This window comes from Ursus arctos, unplaced genomic scaffold (assembly GCF_023065955.2).
Source record: "Ursus arctos isolate Adak ecotype North America unplaced genomic scaffold, UrsArc2.0 scaffold_10, whole genome shotgun sequence".
Taxonomy (NCBI): domain Eukaryota; kingdom Metazoa; phylum Chordata; class Mammalia; order Carnivora; family Ursidae; genus Ursus; species Ursus arctos.
Window position 1 is genome coordinate 15,072,852 of NW_026622764.1, and position 22,703 is coordinate 15,095,554.

A 22,703-nucleotide genomic window follows, 5' to 3' on the forward strand; every position below is an offset into this window, starting at 1 on the left:
GATCTTCTCACAGAATGCAAATTGACATTGTACCCACATTTCTATGGTATGTGTTACCGTGGTCATGATGGGAGGGCTTTTTCAGTATGAATGGTATAAAAGAGGAAGCATATAACTGCAAAGAGACATTATTGCACGGGGAGGGGGGAGGTGTATAAACAAATGAGAAGAATGGACGGCGTGCTCATAATAGAAACTGAAAGCTCCTCATTTTGTCCCGATTGTCTACCCTTCCTTTTTAAACAACCTTCCTTTTTTCTAGCTATCAATACAAAGTTCTTTTTGGTAAAATGAAGTGCATTCATGCTGCTTGAAAGAGGCTTTTAAAGTTGATCTGTGCCCACACAAAAGAGAGGCAGTGCTGGGTCCGAGCAGTTGAGGAAGCGAACTTGGTCAATGTTCATTACTCATGGCTCGACACGCCGGCCTCCATATCATTTTGTAAAGAATCAGATAAACTTTCCTCATGATAAACAACTGAAATAATTTTTCTTAGCTGTCAGCTCCCTTTCTCCCTTTCCCAGCCTGTTCCCACACTCTTCCCTGCTCGTAAAAGCAGCCGAGCGCAGCTCTTTGGTCTGATAAATGGGCTCCTTTCAACTGGTGGCAGGCTTCAGGAAAAAGAGATAATCCTGGATAATGTGGACACAGTTTTCATTTCATGTCACCCAATTAAACTGCAATTATCCGGAGTGCAACAGCAGAAAAACTGGAAAGAATGGCGGGAGAATGAGGCGCTAAGACTCCCTGGGATTCTTTATACCACGCGCATCAGCGAGATTTGTTCTGTCCTGATAATAAAGTGCCGGCCTAAGCACTCAGCCACACAAAACCGTGGTCAGGCCAGCTGCAACCTGTAGTTGCACATGAAATGCTCCCACAAATTCAGTGAGAAATAGCAGTTCAAGACCCAGTTGCTTTTTTATTCCATTACTTGCATCCGAAGCCAAGGTCTGTGCGCACCCGTGCGTCCCCGTCTCCTCGGCACCCTGGTGTAGCCTGGCCTTTCCCCAGACAGAGCCGGGTGGGGACTGCTCCTCACACAAGAACAGACTACCTTCCCCTCTAGGACAGTCTCTGCACCTCATGAAATACCCTCTCGAGACCCACTCATTAAATAGTAAGAGAGTAAGCGTAACTCGGCCATTACAGACATGTTTAATAAATCACGCGGAGCTGTGTTAGTCTCAGGTCTGAATGGATACAAAAGATTTGATGAACAGCTGGCTTATCAGTTGGGAGGTTTTTCCCTTCATTTAAATGTGATGATATTCAGCCCTGCAGAGAACTACAGCTATGGGATGGGAAGTAGATAAAGGGATCCATCACCTTACATTTATAAATTACGGTTTTTCAGGTTTTCCAGTGGTCTAAAACATTGGACCTTCAGTGGAGGAGGCAGGGAAAAAAAAAAAGCAAACCTTCAGGACGAGACTTTCACGTAAGTGATTGTGGCCATATCTGCAACCACAGTTGTAAGGGGATGAATAACAGAAGTCACCGGGGGAAAAACAATGCAATGCAATGAAAATGACCTTTGAGTGTGACATTGTCAGAATACAGCAAGATAAAATAAGGCAGGTCCCAAACTCACAAACTTCAAACTAAAATTTTCATCATCGATAACATAAATCTTTGGATTTATTAATACCCTCCTCAAATAAACCGTGCAACTTTACCAGCTGGTCTCTTTAGTGATGGATCAACTACTTTAATCTTAGAGAGTGATTCTCTCGTGTGCCATTTGGCTTTCCATCTCTTCTTCCTTCCTCTTTTCGAAATGGATCCCACCTTAATCTTTTCCAGAAGGGCCATCTGTGGCTCCTAAAGGTCGCGAATGTGACGGAGGAGACCCTCAAAGTTGGTTTTAGCCAGAATGGGTTAGGTGAGTGTGGCTGTCGAGGGGCCTGGGCCCCCAACCCCCCTCCCAGGCTCTGGCCCGACAGGGATACACACCAGCATCCTAGGAGAACCTGCCTGTCTCTCCTTTGTCCCAAGTGACGTCTTACCCCAAGCCATCAAACAGATGCGGAAGAGTAAACGATTGCAATCACACAGGAGATGCCACAAACAGTTGGAGAATTGTTGCAATAAATTTGAATACTGGTTCGTTGTTCAATAATCATACATGCAACCATAATCCCAACGACGATGAGGCAGCATGTGTGCCTTTCACCTAAGCTCAAAGCCCTAGCTGAATAATGGTCCGGGCAGGGATCCCATCCTGTATAGCTTTATGGGAGAACCCACACAATTACAATAACATAATGATACTCTGCTAATAATAATAATACCTTATGTTTATCTAATGCCTATCTCTGGGAAACCTAAAGCAATTTAGAGATGTTAATCTAATTAAACTCCAGGTCCCTGTCAGACAAGGAGGGGGCAGGTATTTTCAATTCAAATGCTGTTTAGGAAATGATGGGAATACTAACACCTATCACCGCCCTCCCTCCCCCCTAGGTATTTGTGAACATGAAGAAAAAAAGATAGCCTTGATTTAAATCTTCTAGCTACATGGAAGAACAATGATAATAGTAGAATATAATAATACTGTTTAGATCACTTTTCATCTGATATACTTGTCTTTCAAATTATGGGTTGAATTCATATCCTGTCTTTGTTCCTGAGAGAGTTTCACACAGTTCCACCACGTAGAAGATAAGATGGTTATGTTCTGTGGGAGAGAGCCATCCCCTCCTGCTGAAACACCTCCTAGAGTTCCTCCCACTATTCCTCCTGGGGCATAATTTTAACTTTCTTGATGACATGCCTCTAAACATTTCACAGTTAGATTATATTACCCAGATCCTTTGAAACACTGAATTCAGAATATAAAAAAAATGCACATAATAATGAAACTGGTTTGGGTTCAAGCTGGGAGGAGCTCAGATTGGATGAATTGGCTAAGTGTAAAGGAACCCCCTTAAAATACTATACATTAAATCGACAAATGCAATGTAAGGAGAGTTTACATAGACCCTTTCCCTTCTGTTGGTTAGTAGATATTTTTAAAAAGACTTCATTTTAAAACAATTTCAAATATTAGATGGGAGCCATAGCATTTATCAGAATCTGTTTACTTAATCAGTTGTATATTTTTTCCCCTACTAGAAGATAAATATCACAGAAGCCAGGATCACATCTGTCTCGTTGATTATTGCGTGTTTTTTTTTTTAAGATTTTATTTATTTGTCAGAGAGAGAGCACAAGCAAGGGGAGAAGCAGGCAGAGGGAGACGCAGGCTCCCCGATGAGCAAGGAGCCCCATGAGGGACTCAATCCCAGGACCCTGGGATCATGACCTGAGCCAAAGGCAGACACTTAACCAACTGAGCCACCCAGGCATCCCCTGTCTCATTGATTATTGTATTCCCATGATAACATGTGTTTAGTACACAGTAGGTATTGAAGAAACATTTCTTGGGTGATCGAGTGAAGAAAGAGGCTCCAGCAAAGGAACATGGCCAAGTACCTAGACTTTGCAGTTGGCAGAACCGAGTTTGAATCAGGACTCCACTGCTTACTAACTTTGCAAACTTGGGCAAATCACTTAAGCTCTTTGAGCCTCAATTTTCACATCTGTAAAGTGGAAATTGTATCTTACAGGATTGTTGTAAGAATTACCTGAACTGATGTACGAAGGTTCTTTATCACAGTGCCTAAGCGCTTCATGAATATAAGGTATTACTTGTTTTGTTTTGTCTTGTTTGCTTCAAGAATAGAATATTAGTTTGACCCAGTGTTTAAGGCCAACCATGTACTCCTGAAATATGTATCTTCCCCCTTCCTCCTCGTTGCCCCTCTTACTGCAAAGAGTTACCATCTAGTACAGTCGTGTGGCTTCCTTTGCTGGCACCATAAGGCACGGTACTGCTTTGAGCACAACCCCATTCTGAGGTGCTGGACAGTTTCCGCCTTGGCCTCTGTAACCTGGACCCAGGTGCTGCTGTCATTTAAGCCCTTACAACTGCCAGGACTTTGGGGGCACCCCTGGGCTGTTATTCTCTGATGTCTTGGCTCTACCCACACTCAGGCCAGCCTAGGGGGCCAAGGAAGAGCTCCCAGTGCTTCTCAGGTTCCCTAAACTCACCCCTTCTGTCCCTGATTAGATGGCAGGGGATAAGGTCATTTCAGGATAGAGATAAGAAGGGAGAGGCAGCAGTGCCTTAAAAATCATGTGGGCCCCTGCCTTCAAAAGGGACGGGCTCACTCAGCTGTTGCACTCCTCTGCTTTCCCCAAAGGGTGCCCTGGGGAAACACAGCCTCAGGCAGAGAGGGCAATTCTTGGAGACCCAGGGAGAATGCAGGTGAGGCAGGATATCTCCTCTTTGTGTATGTCTGTGTGTGGGGAGGTAGGGGTGGGATGGATTCTAGGCAACTTTCCAAACCTTATGCAGCTGCTTAACAAATCCACTCCCACCTGAGGGCTGGAAACTGGAAGAGGTAGAAAGCCGGGTTTTGATCCATTTGCCAAAAAATGTGAGTTGGTGCCATGAAGCTTGCAGGGATCAGAGAAAGAGGATCCTGGTCTCCTCTGCTCCCCAACATGGGCCTGAATCAGGAGGAAGACACCAGCCCAGGAGAATAGTCATGATGTTAGGCATTCCCGCTCTGCTTCTTAGAGCTACTTGACCCCTTGGCATGTAATTTAACCTCTCCAGACCTCAGTTTCTTTACCTATAAAGGTGAGATCATAACCCCTTCTTATAAGAAAGCTATAAGAATTAAATGGGACGAGACCCGTAAAGTGCACGGTACTGGCACATGCAAGCACGGACCAAGAATGGCTACGGCTGTTATTAGCGGGCTCTGTTTGTAATGGCCAATGTCCATCGATGATGGACTGGTTAAATAAACCATGGTAAAGCCATGTCATAATAGTTGGATATTAAAATGGAATAAATGACATTTCTATATACCGCTATGGGGTGATTGGTAGGATATGTTGTTAATGTAAAAAAAAAAAAAAAAAAGCAGAGGAGGGAAAAAGTATAAGAAGTATGCCATTCATCAGAGAAATGGGGACTTGAATTTTGTATGTATATTAATATACCTTTTAAGCAATGGCAGACGGAAATAAAATAGACAGAGGTGAGGGAATAAGGAGTGGGAATGGGACTCTGTTCATGCTTTGGATTCTCACTAAGAGATTCTTCAGTTCTTTCCCTCTGATTTGTTGCTGTTGTTGTCATCTTCATCATCATTCTCAGAGGAAAGAGCTTCAGTTACCATCTTAGTGACTGTAATGCTTTGCTAGGAGGGGGGCACCCCAAATATTCCATTACTGACAATGACTGTAGCCTTAAGAGGGGAGAGTGGTCAACTCCAGCGGTTTCCTGTTGGAGGGTCATGGGTGGACCATCTCCCTCCCAGACTTTGCATTAATTATTTCCATCTGGCTTCTAATTCCTTCTCTATATATTTGGGCACATGTGAAATCTTCCCTGCAGCTTCTGGCAGCCTCTAGTCTAGAGTAGGGGTCAGCAAATTACTGACCAAGTAACTCATTATCTACTTTTCATTACGATGTTCATTATCTACTCTTTAAAAAGTTTAAAATCTTCCATAAACAAGGTTTTTCTTAAGGAATAAAATGGTAGCCATGGAGGACACAAATACCCACAAAATTTGGTCCATAGAAAAGTAGTACTAGTGAAAAGATGTATTTTCTATCAGTTGTAGTTTTAAATGCTTATATTAGAAAGAACCAAAGGCTGAGAACTAAAGGCATAAGAATCCAATTTAAGTTAGAAAAATGACTGTAAAATTATCCTCCTCCTCCCCAAATAGAAGAAAGTATATAGTAAAAGTAATAGCAAGAATTAATGGAACATGATCAACAAAGCCAAAATCTGGTTCTTCGGAAAGACTCATAAGATTGACAGACCTCTGAGAAACTTACTCAAGGAAAAGAGAGAGAAGTTACAAATAAAAAATGTTAGGGCTGAAAAGGGGGACAAAAGTATAGCTATAAGAAGAAATTTTGAAGAAAATAAGAGAATACTAAGAACAATTTCATCAACATATTTGAAAACTTGGATGTAATTGTATACATCTTCCAAAAGTGTAACTTAGAATATCTGACTGAAGGAGACTAGAAAGTGCAGATTGTCCTGTTATTATTAAAGAACATGAATAGTAACTTAAGTTGTTTTTTTTCCCCACATAGAAAACATCAAGTCCAGATAATTTTTTTGAATTGAGTTTCACGAGACTTTCAAGTAACAGGTCATTTCAATTTTAAACAATTTTTTCCAGGGAAAAGGAAAGAAGAACTATTGGCCAATTTATCTGTTCAGGCTAGCCGAATTTAAATTAAAAACTAGATAAGATTAGTATAAAAAAGGAAATCACTTACTTGTCTCACTTATAAACACAGATGAAAATCCTACACAGTGCAAATACATCATGAACAAGCTAAATTTATCCCCTAAGTGTACAACTGATTTAACATAGAAATTTCATTATTGAAATTTTTCCCATTATAGCTTTGAATATAGCCAAATGCTTATTCATGCTAAGGGGTGGGGAAAAAATCTTAGTCAAATATTAATATAAGAAAACTTCCTATATCTTACAAAGAGACTTTATAAAAGGTCTCTACCAAAAATCTACTGTGAACATTTTTCATAATGACAAAATATTTAAAACATCTTTAAAATTAGAAACAAGACAAGGAAGGTAATTATCACTATTTCAACTCAAGATTCAATATTTACTAGAGGTCCTAACCAGAGCTGTAAGACAAGAGGAAGAAATAAAAGGTAAAAAAGTTTGAAAGAGAAGAAATAAAACTCTCATTCAGTAATTATATGATTGTATACATAGAAAACTCAAAAGAATCTACAAATTGCTAGAACTAATAAGAGCATTTACAGAGGGGCTGGATATAAGAGCAAACATTTTAAATGCCTTTTTAATCACTTAGTAGCTGTAATTAGAAAGTCTAATTTTTAAAAATGCCACATCACTTATAATAATAAGAAATAGAGCAAATCTATTAAAAGATATGTAAAACCCAAATAAATGGTAGGATATATTATACTCATGGATAGGAAGAGTTCGAGATTATAAAGATATCAATTCTCTTTAAGGTAACCTATAAATTCAAAGCAATCTCAACCGAAACTCCAAAAGAATTACTTGAGGAATTTGGCAAACTGATCCTAAAATCTATACAGAGTAAAAAAGAGCCAAGAACAGCAAAGGCACTCGTGAAGAAGAGTGGGGGAGAATTTTCCTACCAGACTTATCAAGACTTATCACAAAATTATAGCAATTAAGTCAATAATGGAATAGGACAGAGGTAGAAAAAATTACCAGTGCAACTGAATAAAGAGTCCAGATATAGCCTCACATCTACTAGATGTGGTACCACAGATCAGTAGAAGAATGGAGGACATAGTCGATAAATAGTCAATTAATAGGCTATTTGGAAATTGGATCTCTATTTTATGCCATGCATAAAAATCAACTTTATATGGATTAGATGTCGTATACAAAACTTAACGTTTTCAGAATAAAATATAAAATACCTTTATGACCTTAAGGAGCAGAAGAATTTGTTTTGAAAGAAAGGAAAAGCATAAAGAATAGAAAAAGATTTACAAATTGGGCTACATTAAAATTAAGTTCTAGTCATTTAATTATAAAGAAAGCGAAAACAGAAGCCACTAACTAGGGAGTAGGGAGAGGACAGCTGTTTGTAGCATACTTACGAAAAAAAGGACTTAATATCTGGACTATATAAAGAACCTTTAAAATGGTGAATAAGTACAAAAAAACTACTCATCCTTTCTTGTAATAAGGGAAATACAAATTAAGGACACAACGAGATACTATTTTATAACTGTTGGGTTGGCAAAAATAAATAAGTTGACAATGTCTTAACACTGATGAGGAAGTGGAGTGATGTGAAAGAGTGTAAAGATTCAAAAAACATTTTGGAAAATAAGTTAGTATTATTTTTGTGACTAGGCATGTGCTTTCTGACCCAGTTCTAATCTTAGGTGTATGCTCTAAGGAAAATGTGTATATACCTTGGAGAAAACATATGCTTCCAGAGAAATGTACAAGCATGTTCATAGCAGCCTTGTTCATAAAGATGGTTGGATGAATGGATTAAAAAAAACAGATAGATAGATAGATAGATAGATAGATAGATAGATAGATAGATAGACAGACTAGCGGATGGAGAGAGAGCACGCAAATATTCATTGAAGAGAAAACAAACTGGTATATTCCCATGGTGGGATACTACACCGCGGTGAGGTTGAATAAGCTGCAACTATGAATTCCAACATGAATGAAATCTTAGAAATTTAATGGTGAGGATAAAACCAAGTAGCAGAAGATAACAGAGTTTGATACCATTTTCTAACTCTCAAAAACAACCAAAATTTTAAAACGTATTCTTTAGAGACTCATATCAGTAAAGACAAGCAAGGGAAGGATGGGTACAAAACCAGAATTGTGATTGCCTCTGGACGGAGAAGACAAATATGGTCAGAATTCTGTTTCTTGTGTTGGGTGACGGATTTCACAGGTATTTACTTAATTTTATTGCTGTACCTCACAGCACGGATTTGCATTATGCATATTCTTTCATACATATTGCATATCACATATTTTAAATTTTTTTAAAAGCTGAAAGGGAAAAGATTACTTCAGAAAAAGTGTGAGAGGTGATGGATGGAAAAGACTCTTTTTTATATCATTTATACTTTTAATCCAATTTTACTTAATTTTATTTTTGAAAATCATGTTAACACTTTACCCTGTTGTTTGTATTATTACTTGTATTTGTAGTAGGACAGAAGGAAAGGAGAGGAAACAGGAAGACAAGGAAGAGGAGAGGAGAAAGAACATGGCGACTCTAAGAGGCCCCATGAGATGAAAGGCACTGAGCTGGGAGCACGAACGGGTGTGATGGAGTAAGTATCACTTCCCCAGCCAGCAGAAAGGGGGAGGCGTGGAAGACAGTCTGTGTTTGCCTTTGGCAGAGACAATTTGGCCATAGTCCAGAGTGGGAGGAAATGGAAGGCCCTTCAAACAGAGAGAGGAAACACGGTTTTTACTCTTCCCCCTGTTTCACCCTCTTTTCTCTCTCCTCCCCCGATTTCTTATCATGCTGTAGGTCTTAAAGGGGTCTGTCTTCTCAGTTCCTACCATACCTTCCCAATGTGCATTATAATCCATCTGTGGTAGCAGTTCTCAAAGTTACTTACTCTAAACTTCCTGAAGGTAGTGGTCATGTCTGCTTTACTTATCCTTATCTTTAGTACAGAATCAGGCACATTGAAGTGAATAAATCATAAATAAACAGTTTTTGAATGTGTAAATGAAAGTGATACATAACCGACCCTTTATATTTGTACCCGTTATTAAGTTCAGTGTTTCCAACTTGGGAAAGGCAAACCGAAGCCGAATTCTTGCAAACAAGATCATTACATAACATTTTACAATATGATTTTAGATCTCACGATCAAATCTTCTGTGGTCCAGGCACCAACAGCTTTGAAATGAACTGCCAAACTACCCTAAATTTGTCAAAATTTTCATGCATGTGGTTGAGAGGAAAGGTGTGCTATTACCATCCAAAGTGCCAAAAGAGACTTTTTTCACACATTTTGTGATTTTTAAGAAAGTTTAAAGTTGCGATTTTTAGAACTATATGCCTTGCTAGGCGCAAAGTGAGAGTTAATAGCCTGAATTTCTCTAAGATAATAATAACGTTGACCAACAGTTTCTACCTCTCTTGAGCCTGACATAAAATACTTGAAGCTGAAGAAGTATGTTAAAGTACATTTTGGTAAACATTCTAGGGAAGTGCTAATTTTTTAAAAAGTAGATTTATAGTAAAAACTTGGAAGCCCAGATTTATTTCCACCTGGTCTAACAGCAAATAATTTTGAATTAAAAATGTATTCAAATATAAGGCGATTGGCATTAAATCATGGCAATGCAACAGAACGGAAAGAACATCGGGCTGTTCTCATTCCACCTCTGCCTCTAACTAGCTATGTAACTACTAATGAGCCATTCAAATTCTCTGGGTCTCAGCTTCTTGATATACAAAATAAAGAGACTGAACAAGCATATACGTACTTATCAACACCTGGTTTCAAATACTCAAAATATGCTGAGAAATCTTGTTATGCACATGTGGTCAGCCCCACACCTCGAAAGATCCATTCCAACTTTGCTCATGTCGGAATAAGTGGTCATCCCTTCTTTTTTTTTCTCAGAAGGACCAAGGGTCAATGTTCATTCTTCTGCTGTAGCAAGCACTTCCAAAGGCAGAGACTCAAGAGGTTTGCCTTGGTGGAGAACCCTTGCGGGCCCTTATCGCCCCCCTCGCTACTGACCCCACTGGACCCCCAGGATATGGACTCCATGGCTGCGAAGGCAGAGGTGCTCTCTGGACTGCTCTGTGCAGGAGACCGGCTGCCAAAAGTGCTTTAAGAAAGCATTTTCCACAATAGCCACCCCATCCTGAGAGCAGCGACAACTCCAGCTTTCATTAATTTGAATGCAGCTCTGTGCAGTTTAAATTTTGGAGTGTTTATGTTTTCCCTGAAAGAGCTATTTGAGCACAGATTCCCCATTCTATCACCACAGACAAAAGAGGAGAGAGCTGAGGACATTGTTTAGAATCTGTGCCTTTGCTATAAAGAATTTGTATACTAAAGAGCCCTTCTCTGGCCTTCGATTTGCTTCTGTTCCCTAAAGGAAAGGGAATTTTAAAGGAGAGTCCTTTTGGGTACTTTTGAATTTTTTATTTACATAGAGAAATTAGTGTCACTTGTCTTTCTAATGGTTTGGCCTTTCAGTTCTGGTGGGGAAACTGTAGGGCGAGGGGTAGAAGGAGTGAGAATGCAATCTGATTTTGAGACCAGGAGTCTCTGTCCTCACTTAAATGGTCAAAGACATTTCACGATTAATTTAGTTGCTTCTCCCATTTATTTATTGAACACTTCTTCTATGTTGGCACTGTCCATGGTTCTGGGTTACAATAATTAATGAAGAGAAGCCCTTTAAGAACTGACAATCTGTTGAAGGAAAATGATGAGTCAAGAGAAAATTACAATAAAATATGGTAAATTCAAGGATGTGTGTGTATGCGTGTGTGTGTGTGTAAAATATATATACTTTGAATTTCTCATGAAAGTCATGAAGAAGTTTTGAATAAATGGAAAGACACACTCTCTTCTGGTACTGAAAGATTCATTATTCTAAATAAAACTGTCCTTCCTTAATCCATCTATAAACTTATCATAATTCCACTTAAAAGGCCAGCAGGATATTTTTTAAAACTAAGTAAGCTATTTCCAAATATCGTATGGAAAGTAAACGTCTGAAAATTCTCAAGAAAATGTTTAAAAGAAGACTAAGGGAGAGGGACAAGTCCTACCAGATTTTAACATCTATTCTCAAGCTACGATAATTAGTAGGAATAAACAAAGCAATGGACCAGAAGAAAGTCCAGAAACAGACTCAAAAACATGTGGAACATTACTATATGATAAGATGGTATTTCAAAGCAGTGGGGAAAAAATGATCAATTTGGTGTCATTCACAGATTTGGCAGGTACACAATTGTAGTACAAAGCTCACATCAGCTCTTCCCATGGTCTTACTAAACTGATAGATGCTTTTGGATTAGTAAGCCCGTATGTGCTCTAACAATTTGGATGGAAAATGGTCCCAAGCTGGCAAAGACTTGAGTTTATGTCATATTGAGTTAGTCTTCGTCTGCAGATTGGATTTTCCAAATTAAAAGTGATTATTGCCTTTCTTCTTAATTGGTTTATTGTTTGTAAATGATCATAACTGTCTCTCTAGTGTGAAAGGATTCCTTTCAGTTATTTTTTTATATAATACATGAAATGGAAAGCTAAATTTAAGTCTTTCCCATTTTATTTCAAAGAGTGGTTGGACCCTGGAAAAGAAATATTTGATCTACCCAAATATATTTAAGTTTCAAATGTGCCAGATGTACTAGTTGCTCCTACCCTAGTAAGAATTAAAGCCGATGGCACCAGAGATTATAGGATAAGATGTGACAGTTCTGTGTGAGAGAAGAGGGTCTTCCATCTGGCTCGTGGTGAGGCAAACTGGTGGTAAATGGGGAGTAACATCAGGAGCAATTTCCCTGTGTATATAGATTCTTATGGGATAGTTACAATTCCTGAATCATACACCCATAGGTGATGTTTATAAGGCTGAGCTATCTGAGGGACAACAAACAAGAGTGTATTGATAATAGTCAATGGGATTTGCAGAGACCCTGCTGATGGCCCTTGTCTACAAAACTAATGATGGTACCAATTCTTTCTGGGTCTCAGGGAGAAAGACTACATAGCAAAACAAAAAAAGGAAAAACTTTGAAGTCAGCAGGACTTGGGTTCTGCCACCTGACTATTTCACTCCCTTAATTACACAGGTTATTCCCATTTTCTTGTCCATGAACATGGTAATACCCACAAAGCTTGGTTGGTATAAGAACTAAGTGAGACACTGTATTTGTGACAGGACAACATTTTGAAATGGTAACTACTGGTCTCTCACTCACAGGGAAGCCCACTCCTGCTCGTCATCCCTTTTACCTTTAACACTAGCCCTGAGGGTGAGGCTCACTGTCTCCTGGAAGCCAAATGAAAAACAGATGGTTGCCTTCCAATTCCCAGAATGGATGCTGAAAACCCACAGTAGAAATAATCAGTTTCCCTGTTCCTTACACCCACCCACTGTGCATTTTGTTAAAATGCTCCCTTTCATCCCCAGTTATACAGAATTTTCAGGTTGAATGCATTTTAGCAGTATCTAGGCATTTTGTAAAATAGCTGATTACAAACTTTTCTAGTAGCTCCAACTGATACATGAAAAAGATGAATGGTATGGCCAGAGAAGATGGAGAGATGAGGCAAGGAAGAGAATCAGGGGGAAAAAAAGGTTTTAAAAGTTAGAGTTCAAAGTGAATCTTGTATGTACATTCCATGAGCAGCTACAATTCCATATGCTTACACACTTGTCTTTCAGAGAAAGTAGCTAAACTCTAGATGCCTATTTTCCTGCTGGGGCCATTTGAGCCCAACCAGAGTCTTGGATTGTTTAGTCTCCTAATCTAACCTGTGGCTAAGACTCTTTCTAATCATCAGTGTAAATTTGACTAGATTTCATCATGCTGTATCTTTTAAATGGGAAGTCAAATAATACTTATATTAGAAAAAAAAGAGAAAGTTAATAAATCACTAGCTATGTTGACTAACATTGTGCTCATCTTTTTGCAATATATACACGTATCTAATCATCACATTATACAGCTTAAACTTTTATGTGTCATATGTCAATAATATCTCCATACAGCTGGGAATAAATAAATAAATAATTCATTAGCTAGCCTGATAAATAATAAAGAAAAGACACAAATAACCAAATTAAGAATAAGAATGCATGACTCACCTCCTGATGCTGAGAAACTGAGAGAATTATGACAAAATACTTTAAAGCCATGCAAATTTGTTAAATTGTATTCAATGCATTAATTTCTATGAAAATGTAAATGAACAAAAATGAGACCCAAACCCTAATAAACAGATCAACAAACATGGAAGAAATAGAAGATGCCAAGGAATTACACCTTCCTCTCTACACACCAAAATGTGCTAGGTCTAGCTTATTTCAGAGTTGAATAATTTCAAATCTTCATGGAGCCCTTGTTACTTAAACTTTTCAGACTCTGAAGAAAGTTTCTAAGTTCTCCCTGTGAAGCCAATATTGGTAAAATTAGCTTTAAAAAGGGAAAGTACAGATCAATCCCACTTTTATAAAAATGGAATGTAGAGTACCAATAAACAGCATCATGAGAGAACATCATATCATATATTCCTAGTTCAGGAAAAGATCAGAATCAAAACTCAAAGTGTGGTTTCTACTGAATAGTATAGCGAGCGCTCTTAGACCATTATAAAGTCAAACACTTGTAAGCTGAACCATCATAAGTTAAAGACCATCTGTATATTTATATTCACTGACATAGAAAAAACTCCAAAACAAATTGTTTGAAGTCAACAATAGAAGGAAAATCTGCATTGTGTTATGTACATAGAATTGAGTCTGTATGCATAGAGAAGTAAAAAGAATGTTCATTAGAATATTAATAGGGGTTAGTTTGCAGTTACACATTTTCTTTGTGGAAATTTAGTATTTTTATCAACAGAAAAAAACATTTTTTTTCATTTTGAAAATGGAAAGATTGTTAACATCATGCTAAACTTTTTTATTAACACATTTTTAAGAGAAAAATATGGATTATACAATGAAGCTCTGTGGGATTGAGATGTATGAAGCCCTTCCCCGGATGTTATGTATGAGACAATCAATTGTTCTACCTTCCAGGTCTTCCAGATTTTGAGATATCTTTACATCTACCAAATTTCTCTAGAGTAACCATTGAACTGTTCAAGTAAATTCTTTAAAGTATATACTATATTCAAGATCATGGACCACAGAACATTAAAAAATAAATCAGACTGCTGTTAACTTCCAGTTGCTTATATTTCTTATTGGATATTTTTTAAAGTTTTTATTTAAATTCCAGTTAGTTAACATACAATGTAATATTAGTTTCAAGTGTATAATATAGTGATTCAATACTTCCATACAACCCCCAGTGCTCTTCACAGCAAGTGCTATCCTTATCAACAACAGCCAAATTAGGGAAAGAACCCAAATGTCCATTGACTGATGAACAAATAAAAGAAGATGGGGTATAACACACAGTGGAATATTATTCAGCCATAAAAAAGAATGAAATTTTGCCATTTGCAACAACATGGATGGAGCTAGAGAGTACAACGCTGACTGAAATAAGTCAGTCAGAGAAAGGCAAATGCTATATGATTTCACTCATATGTGGGATTTAAGAAACAAAACAAACAATCCTAGCAGTTGCTTACATTTCTTGCAGAAAGACTTTTGTATACTGTGTTAGATTATAAGAAATGTGCTCTTCAACTGGGGAAGCCTGTACTATGATATTGTGTGTGTGTGTGTGTGTGTGTTTGTGTGCGCACGCGCGCATGCACAAGGGAAATGAGAATTGTCCAACTGTATAACCCAAGGGTAAATAATAACTTAGGGAGGAATAATGACACAGGTGTATTATATACTGTGCATGACTACAAGAAGCAAAATTTTGGATTCAAGGTAGAAACTTAGTATAGCCCATCGAACATCCCACAGGCCTCATTGAACAAAAAAGTCCCTGACTATGCATTATTTTAAAATAGAGTGGTTAAAATACTCACCATAAAATCCCACCTCCCCAAAAAATATCCATTGCAGATGTGATTCAGTTAAAGGTCTTGAGATAGGGAGATCACCCTGAATTATCCACGAGACACAATCTTGCCACATGAGACCTTAAAACTGGAGAACTTTTCCTGGCTGTGGGCAGAGGGTGATTTGGTCTCAGAGATGCGATTATTCTGACTTTAAGGATGGAGGGATGGAGGAACAAGCCAAGGAATCCAGGTGGCCATCAGAAACTGGGAAAGTCATGGAAACCAATTCTTCCCTGAAGTCTCCAGAAAGGAAAGCAGCCTTGCTGACATTGTCATCAGCCCGAGTGAGACCCAAGTCCAACTTCTAACCTCCAGACTTGTAAGATCATATATTTGCATTGTTTTAGCCACTCATTTGTGACAATTCGTTACAGCAACAATAGGAAACTAATACTCTGACTTTTTAGTTTTTGAGTGACTTACTGTGTACAGATACTTTATCTCATATCTGTCTAGGCTTTTTTGAAGAAATGGAAAGCTTTACGCAAAAAACGAGTTCAAAATAGTAGAAAACTAGAAAGGGACCATTTCCAGCATCCAATGGTTAACTGGTCAATCTGTGCCCAAGTAGAGCTAAAACTTCTGAATGTGTCTGACATGTAACAAAGCAAAAACAAGTCCAAGGATGTCAGTCTCTGGTAAGTGGCTGCTTCTCAAAACTGTCCAAGGCAATTTTTCCTGAGATATTTTTAAAGCTTGCAATGGACTCTCTTACAATGTGGCATTACACAGGCCTTGGCTCCAGGGCCCTGTTGTAGATCAGACCAGCAGTCCATGCCCTATGCCCTTTCCTTTATTTTTTTAACCCTTAGATCCCTGGACAGAGCTTGCTTTCTTCTCCTCTTACTAAGAACCCCATCCAGCCTTCCCATGGGGTGGCTTCCCCCAAGCTGGCAGTAGGGTAACCCGTCTTCCTATGCTTCCCACTTCTTAGCCAGGAAAAAGACAAGCACATGGCCTCATTTCATGTGTAGGATTTTCCCTTTGAAACAAAGACAGAAAGACAAAAAGAGCAAACGTGGGAAAGGTCTCCTAGTTTATGGCTCTGAGCTGATTAAAATTGTAACTGCTGAGAAGGAACAAAGCTAAACAGTCCCCAACAAACAAAGGATATGAAATTAAAATTTAATAATTGAGAAAATAATAAGTAGCTGTGATGTTTGTGCATGATTACGTACCTGTGCGTGTGTGCGTGTACACGTATAATAATTCCAGCCCTGCACTTCTCTCTTTTTCTCCACAGTGGAATTGTACAATCATACAACGGCAATGCGGGAAGAAGCCATAGAGGTCATTTCGTTCAACCCCCACATTTTGCCAAGGAAAAGACTGAAAGCCAGACAGATGGAGACTTGTCTGTCCTTTGACTTCTTTTTCTTTGCTTTTCAATGTTTTTCCATCAGCAGCACATCAACAAATGATCGGATGAGATTATTCAGGCTGGGGTCATTCTAGTCCTTATTCTTATTGACCATGACAATCTCTCCCTTTAATGCCTTTCCTTCCTATCTAATCTTTAACACTATTAATCCATTTCTTTCATGATTAGTCTCTGCTTGATTTGTCTTTTACAGATAAACTGAGTCATCAGTAGGCATTTTCCTAGAAGTCAGCCTTGTTATATGTCCAGCGCATAGAAGTCTGTGACTTTCTATCCTATCCTATCTCCTGGATCGAAGGTTTTTGTTGATCTAACTTTCTTATCATGTCAAGTGTTAATCTTTTTTTAGTGATAGAGGAATTGCCAGACTAAAGTACTTTGGAAAAAATGAGTACAATGACCTGTCATTTCAAAGTCCTCACACAACTAAAGTCCTACTTGCCCTATGGGCACATCTGTACTGAAAATGTGAAGGCAGTGGACAGGGTCCCCAGTGTCACAGAAATCCTGTAATCCTCAGAAAGAATACTCTGAAAAACTGATAGGCTTGGCTATTTTACTCAGTGAATCAACCCAAACTTGGTATAAAAAATAATGGTAGCTAACATTTATCCAGTTTTTACAATGCGATAGGTATTATTTCAAGTACTGCACATAGATTGTCTGCTTTAATCCTGGGTCAAGCGCATTTGGTGCCCCAATTTCATATATGAGAAATGTGGGCACAGGGCAGTCAAGTGATTTGCCTGAAACCCAGAGACAGTAATTAACGGTGCCAGGTTTTAGAGAGTCTAGTCTCCTAACGCCTCCGCCAAGCCACCTCTGGTATGGGGGCTAATGTGAGTCAAACTTCACCCACACTTTATATTTGAAAAGAGCATCTTTTGAAGGCATGACCTACAGGCCAGGGAGATGCCATAGTTTCAGGTTTTACTAAGCATATACGATGGGTTTCAAAGTACCTGAAGTGGCCACAGTCTTTTCTGTCTGGTGAAGACCAAAAGGAAAGTGTCCTGAAGCCCCAGAGCCTGCTGGTGGGGCCCTGTTTCAACAACACTGCCTGGAAGGACAGCTCTTAAACTGCCTTCACAACTTGGGATGTACATTATAGTAAGTTGGTTAATTCTTAAAAGTTGAGCTCAGAGCTTTAGGTCTGACGTGGATGAAATGCAAAGTTCCAGATCAGCTCTTGCCTCTCCCTGTCTTTGTTAAAGTCTAGAGCCTCATTTTGCAATAGCTCAGAATTGGAGCTGGACCACCTGTCTAAGGCCCCTTGGGCTACACATACAGCTTGTAAGAAATGTCAACCACGAAGTGCGCTGGCAAAATAAACCTGGCTTTCTCCACTGGAAGTTAGTTCCTTAAGGAATGAGGAATAATATGGCAGGCTCATGCATTCTGCCCAAACCAGGGCCATCTTTGGCCAATTAACCTGCCATATTGGAATGTTCACTGATCAAAGCCAGGGTAGAAGCTTTTGTCTACTTCCACACTTTCGAATACCACCTTTTTGGAAATGATTTCCAACCCATTTCTCCAGCAATTGCCTCTCTTACAGCCACCTGATTCATTTTCTAACTCAGACTAAAGCAAAACACATTTTCTTTCTTCTTTTTTTTTTTAAGATTTTATTTATTTATTTGACAGAGATAGAGACAGCCAGCTAGAGAGGGAACACAAGCAGGGGGAGCGGGAGAGAAAGAAGCAGGCTCATAGCGGAAGAGCCTGATGTGGGGCTCGATCCCACAACGCCGGGATCACGCCCTGAGCCGAAGGCAGACGCTTAACCACTGTGCCACCCAGGCGCCCCTACATTTTCTTTCTTATCTTACTGAAGGTCACCACCATCCATCAAGTCACAGAAGCCAGAAACCTCTGAAGTTACTAAGGTCCTTTGCTCCTAGCCCCAAATCCAGCCTTATGTACAAATCCTGTAATTTACTGAAATGGCTCTGGAATCCATCTCCCACCCCCCATTGTCAGTAATATACTCAGATATTCAGATATACTCAGACATCACTGGTGATCTCTATGCTCGACCACTCCAATAACCTCTTAATTAGCTTCTGCCTCCATACCTTCCACTCCCAGTTCATCTTCCTCACTGCCTCCAGCCATTTTTCCCAATTACAGATATAACCATGGCATTCCTCTGCTTAATTACCTATGTGCCTTCCTTATGAACACAATCCCAACATTTTATGTGGCATATAACTTCTGTCACAACGTAGTTTTGATCTGTATTTTGGCTCATCTCCTAGCCTCACTCTATGCCACCTCTTCACATACTCTCCCAAAGGACGGTAATCGTTTTCATCATTAGGTTCTCATTCCATCAGTCATTCACAGCATTTATCACATTTTAGTTTATGGTTTTGTGGTCCGTCTCTCCGATTTCTGAAGCATAGATACACCTCATGAAGGAAGGTCTTGTTCAACACCACATCCTGAAAGCCAAGCATGGGACCTGGCATTTAGAAAGTACTCCGATAATATTTGCTGAGTAAATGAATAAAGGCAGTAATGCCTAATTTTGTGTTGACCATTAGGAAAAAATGTTTATGTATATATATGACTCATATTTCAATTAAGCAATAATTGAGTATTTTGTAAGAAGTAGCAGGTCAAAATATCATTTCCACAGGTGAATGGGCAAAGAAAGGTGATAAAAACACGCACGTGAATATTATTCAGTCATAAAAAAGAAGGAAATCCTGCCATTTGTGATGACATTACTGAACCTGTAAGGCACTGTGCTAAGGAATAAGCCAGATAGAGAAAGACAAATACTGTACAGTATCATTTATATGTGGAATAATAATAATTTTTTAAGAAGCCAATTTCATTGAAGCAGAGAGAGAGTGGTGATTGCCAGGGGTTGGGGGGAGGGGCTTGGGGAGATACAGGTCAAAAGTTACAGACTTTTGGTTATAAAGAGAATAGGCTCTGAGAATCTAATGTACAGCATGATGACTGTAGTTACTAGTTCAATATTGTATACTTGAAAGTTGCTGAGAGTAGATCTTAAGCTTACCACATATACACATACACACAAAATTAAAAAAAAAAAGAGTTAACCACATGAAGTGATGCATGTGTTAATTATCTTGACCTTGGCAATCATTCCATGATATATATTAAACCATCACAGTGTATCCTTTAAACATATATTTTATTAGTTATATTTGTCAATTACCCCTAATAAAGTTAGGAGAGCAACAAATAATGTAAAAAAAAAATCATAGACCTTGAAGTCAGATACCTGGTTTAAAACTCCTGCATCAAGACATTAGCTAGGTGATCATGGGCAAGTCAGGTACATTCTCCAGTTCAGTTTTTCATGTGTACATGTAGATAATAATACATCTCATGGGTGGGGAGACGATGAAAGGCAAGAGGCATGTACGAAACTGATTACCCCTGTGCCCAACACAGGGTGGGTTTTTAACAGATGACAGTGTCCCAGTATGACTCCTATGAGCTTACTTGAATTATTTGCAACCTTTTCGGTTCTTTTTAATCCCACTCTTGTGATTCCACTAAATTATCTAAATGTCCAAACCTTAGTTTAATCTTGGTTTCTTTTTTGTTTTCTTTTTCTCCTTTTTAAAAAAACCATGACAGGAAACCAAATATAGAGGGAAATTTCCAAGCACAGGCTGAAACCTGTCTTACCAACTTTCTTCAACTCACAATGTCAGATCAACCCATCAAGAAAATAAAGTGGCTATTCATCTTATCATTATTATTTAGCGAGCATCTACTATATGCCCGGTACTGTGCTGGGAAATGTTCAAGACTGGTTCGCACAGGGAGTTTTCAATCTGCTTTAAAACATAAAAGGAACATTTGTGGAACAACGATGACATAAAACTGTACATAACAGAGACAGATCTGTGCTGTAAGAAAGTTCAGCAAGAGAAGAAAATCAGTGTGTGCTGAAGGTCTCAGAGGAAGCCTGGTGAAGGAGGCAGGTTTGAGCTGGTCCTTCTGGGTGGCTGAAATCTGGGTCGATGGAATGACTTGAAGAACCTACCAGCTGGGGAGGTGATGACAAGATGAGACAGGGAGCTAAGACTGAGAAAGGCCTTGTCATGAAGGCATTAAATTGATTTTTATAGACAGGGACACTCAGACAACTAAAGGATCAGCAACATGGAAAGAACTGATGATTCTGAGGCTTCACCCGAGTTTTATTCGATACCCACCTCCACCTCTGACCTTCAAACTGTACAGGATTTTGAAATTTTAAAATAGGCAATGACATGAGATTATAATAATTGCTCTTTTATTAGCCTTTTCTCTGTTCAGGATGGGAACAGGGACAAATTCTCCCTTAGGGAGAAATGCCTCTCAAAATGAAGCATGAACTCTTACGTGTAAGGTGAGGTCCCCAGAGAAGGTAACTAAAATCATCCATTTTGAAATGTGACTGATTTCAGGCTTGATGTCCTTAAGACATAGCAATATGAAAATTACAGAGAGATTGGCTTTCCAATGAGGGAGAGAGGTTTTCTTGGAAGAAGAGCTTTCAAATCTGGCAAATAACTCAAATACGTTTCTGCAATGCCCTCCCCTGGCAGTCATTCATAGAAATTTACTACTTGGCATCTTGAATCAACCACATATTATTGCTTAATTAAAAGTGCTTCTTTTAATAGATCAATAGACTGGCTTTTAGGAGCTGCCATAATAACACCTATACTTTTATTCAAAGTGGTAAAGGGTAGTCAGGAGGGATGACACATACGAGCTCAATGAAGTTTGAGTTAAGATGCGCGTGATCCAACATGCCATTTTGTGTCAGGGCGCACGTAACACAAATCGTAGCTCTTTGAAACAGAAAGAAAAATCCGAGCCAATTCAAACTAATGACCTGGCTCTTGTTTCTCAAGTGGGCGGGGGTTTACACGAAATCTCTTCATGCCTCTCCAGAACAGGGTGAACACCCGAGTGTTAGGCTTCCTGAATCGAGGCCAGCAGGCTTGGCCAAGGCCAGTGAAGGGGTATGACAAGGTAGCTCAAAAGGAGGAAGGAGGTTGCATGGGCTTCTCTACTCTCTGAAAACCCGTATCCCATTCTTTCTTTCCTTTTATATACACTTTTATCGGATTTCTTTCTCCTATTGGATTTTCTGTTCTTCCCGTTTCTGGAAAGTTTGTTGCAAAACATGGGTTCTTCACCTGTTCTTGGGACACAAATACTTTCGAAAATCAGATCCAAAGCATGTCCTGTCTCACAGAAAAATGAGCATAAGACTCCAAACGGGGCAGAAATTTTCAGATGCACAAATCCTCCGAAACCCAGATAGACCTCCAGTTAAGATCCCCTCCAAGTGTTCTCAATGACATTGAATGAAGAAAAATGACAGGCCTTCTAAGTTACTCTAGAAATATATTAAATCTGAAAGGCGTTTCATTTGTGAGCTGTAGCTTAAACAGAGTAGTGAGTTCATAACTATCTGGCTGGTCAGTATGCCAAGTGTTGCTTCACCTAAATTTTATCCCGACTCTGGGAGGAAGTCCCGTGTATTTGGGGAATTTCTCTACTACCTCATCTTTGGGCAACGGCCATAACAAACTCTATCCTGAGGCCTGCATACGATTGCCCTGCGTCCGATAGCCATACCGGGTTGCAAAAAAAGAAAGAGCCTATGTTTCTAAATAGGATTCTGTTTACTCACTGAAAACAGCTTTTCTAGAGGAAGTTTTAGATTTAAAAAAAAACTTTTCATTTTAATGTAACCTTTTCCGGTTGAATCTTAAACCCAACGTGCTATCCAGGTTCCTGATCCTAACATCTGGTGCTGGTCTGGCTTCTCAATATATAAAAGCCGATGCTCCCTTCTCTGTATGCATATGCGATATGCAACAAAACTCTGCTTCCCAGGACAAATGGGCCTTCAGGATGCTCTTCTTACCTGTCAGAAGTGCAACCACGTGTGACTTACTCACCTTATAAAATGACTTT